At 22.0% G+C, this 3,390-nt stretch overlaps 1 protein-coding gene across 4 annotated transcripts in view; it reads right to left on the reverse strand.

Moving 5' to 3' along the window:
• Positions 1-771: 771 nt before the first annotated feature.
• LOC136082214 (uncharacterized) overlaps positions 772-3,390 on the reverse strand; it is a 9,250-nt gene continuing 6,631 nt past the window's right edge. For 3 of the 4 annotated variants that reach the window (XM_065800736.1, XM_065800735.1, XM_065800734.1), the window contains 2 exons: positions 2,179-2,297; positions 772-917 (listed from right to left, as the gene is read on the reverse strand). The gene's annotated coding sequence lies outside the window, so the exon portion shown is untranslated. The remainder of the gene's footprint in view (positions 918-2,178; positions 2,298-3,390) is intronic. The other variant, XR_010639479.1, reaches the window with a different exon arrangement.

The raw sequence follows: 3,390 nt of genomic DNA on the forward strand, positions 1-3,390 counted from the left end.
AATAACTAGACTCGATACTCAACTAGTTGCCTATTAAAGAAATGCTAAATATTTTTAATTTTTCTATTAATATAAAACTCACAGTTCACAAAATTTAGCTCACAAAAACAATTTGAAAATTCAACTTGATATAAAATTAAAAGAAAATTATTAATAAATGATTTTTTAATATCGAAATCGTATTTTTATTTTGAAAAAAAAAATTTATAAACAAACTCAAGTGACTTGATAAAAACTGAAACAACAACAAATTAAAAAAAAGGCTATAAAAGAATGTTTGTTACAAGAAATAAAGTTACTTTAATTACTGAAATTAAAATGTTGAACATGGAACAGAAACAAATTGGTAAAAACAACACTGAATCCTGCAAATTCTGCAAAACAAAAATTTGTAGCAGAGGAAGCACTGAAAACAGCGCTGATTACCTAACAAAGATATATATATATATATATATATATATATATATATATATTTATATATATATATATATACATATATATATGTATATATATATATATATATATATATATATATATATATATATATTTATATATATATATATATATATACAAAAATCAGTTCACAAAGAAAATTAAAAAACTCAACTTGATATAAAATTATAAGAAAAATATTAAAAACTGATTTTTTAATATCCAAATCATATTTTCATTAAAAAAAAAAATTTATTAACAAACTCAAGTGACTTGAAAAAAACAAAGTAAAAACTGAAACAACAACAAATTGAAAGAATGGCTATTAAAGAATAATTATTACAAAAAATAAAGTTAATTTACTTACTGAAATAAAAATGTTGAACAGGGAACAAAAACTAATTGATTAAAACAACACTGAATCCTGCTAATGCTGCACAACAAAAACTTGTAGCAAAGGAAGCACTGAAAACAGTGCTGATTACCTAACAAAGATATATATATATATATATATATATATATATATATATATATATATATATATATATATATATATATATACATATATATATATATATATATATATATATATATATATATATATATATATATATATATATATATATATATATATATATATATATATATATATATATATATATATATATATATACGTAAAGTATGTTAGTGTATTTTACAAATAGAGTGCTCAATGTTCATAAAGAACAGAGCAATAATAAATTAGTAAAAAACACTTATCTAACTTTTATCTTCTACTAAAGTAGAAGATAAAAGTTAGATAAGTGTTTTTTACTAACTTGTTATTACAATCCATATATATATCTATAATTTTGTATAATTTTAAGTGTTTTTTACAATCTTGTTATTACAATCCATATATATATCTATAATTTTGCTACAGAAACGTTTATCGTTGGCTTATTAGTTTCTAGTCTTTGAAAGAGTGTGTTCTCAAAATGCATGCGGTGGTTGGAGAAAGATCTCACAAGTGAGGGTAAGTGAAAGATTAGGTTTTGAATTTTCAAAAAACAAAGACCATATATTACTGATTTGGGGAGAGTGCTGCTACATTAGCAAACTTATGGATAACATGCAAGGGTATGGTGCTACACCAACTAAGGGTTTGGGTTGGGGCAGGTTTAGATTAATCAATGTAGCAGCACTCTCCTACATTTCTCCCTAAATCATTATTATATCTGATCTTTGTTTTTTTTTTTAAATCAAAACCTTATTTTGAGTCATAGTATCTTCTCCTTACCTTTAATTTAATCATTATTTATTAGTTTAGAAATATTACATAAAAAATCAAGTTAAGATAAATAATCATCATTAAGATCATATTATAATTGAATGGATGTATATAAAAACGTTTTAAGTCATAAAAACTATTTTTAAGTCAGACAACTTTAACTATGTATAACACATATATATCACAAATTTTGATATATTTTTTAACAAATCTAATATTTAAAGATGTCAAATAGCACCCAGATTTTTGAATTTATTAAAGTAATAATTTTGGATTTAATAAGTTTTTCGTCGTTCCCCGAAAAAATAGTTTTTATGACTTAGAACGTTTTTGTATACATCGATTCAATTGAAGTAAGTATAGAAAATAGCTATATATACATTTTTATTAGATATAAAGTAGAAAGGATCACTTTACAAAAATCAGTTCACAAAAACAATTTGAAGACTAAAAATAAAGTTAACTACACAACTTACTAAATTGAAGAGGATCAGTAGGGTACAAAAACAAATATATCAAAACAACATGGAATCCTGCAAAATACTGCACCACAAAAACTAGTAGCACTGGAAGCACCAAAAGCAGTGCTGATTACCTAACAAAGATATATATATATATATATATATATATATATATATATAAATATATAAATATATATATATATATATATATATATATATATTTATATATAAATATATATTTATATATAAATATATATCAGGCTTTCACAGGAAGATGTATGATAGGACGTTGTTATTTGACCAGGCAAATTATATTATGCTTTGCCAATTCGACCACGGCTTTCAACATATTTTCAAAATTTAAAGATGCGCAACAAAAACTTAATTAAACTTATCTTCAAAAACACTTTTAAAAAAAATGAAAATCCTAACGACAGTTAGGACTTCCTTTTCTTATTCGATAAAAAAAACTTAACTAAAATAAAACTCATCAAACTAAATTACTTTGCCTAATTTATGCATTAAAAAATCAATTTGTACTTTGTATTAACATTTGTACTTTGTTTTTTTAAAAATATGTTTTAAAAGATAAACATTTATCATATAAAATGGATAATTATACAAGTAAAAAAACAACAACTGTTTATTAATACTTATTATAAAAATTCATGAGACGTGTTTTGTTACATTATTAACCCTTTATTTACTAAGGTAAGGTAACTTTCGAAATTGTTAACACTATTGACATTTTTTTTCAACATGAAAAAACATTAAAACATTTTGAAAAGGTTTTGCCGTTGCTTTGGAAATAAATTTGGGAGAAGTAAGTTCCGTCTTTCATATATTTTTATTAAACTAATAAAAAAATATGAAAGAAATACAATAGACACATAAAAAAACTAAAGAAAAAAAGGTTATTATTTTTTTTGCCAATTTTAAGTCAGTAGCACTTCACAAGACATATAACTCCTACAACAAATTTTACAAAATATAGCATAATAAAGCAAGAAAAACTAATCAAAACAACATAAGTATTTGTTTACTATAACAAATATAAACCAAAAAAATTTGCAAAGCACAAACATAACAATAACTTTAATGATATTTTTTTATATCAAGAAATTACAATGTATATCTTTTAATATCTATAAATAAATATCAATAATTTAAATTCTTACTAAAAAAATAAAGACATTAACTTCAAACAGGGCTAATAAGTCCCATCAG

This window comes from Hydra vulgaris, chromosome 07 (assembly GCF_038396675.1).
Source record: "Hydra vulgaris chromosome 07, alternate assembly HydraT2T_AEP".
Lineage (NCBI taxonomy): Eukaryota > Metazoa > Cnidaria > Hydrozoa > Anthoathecata > Hydridae > Hydra > Hydra vulgaris.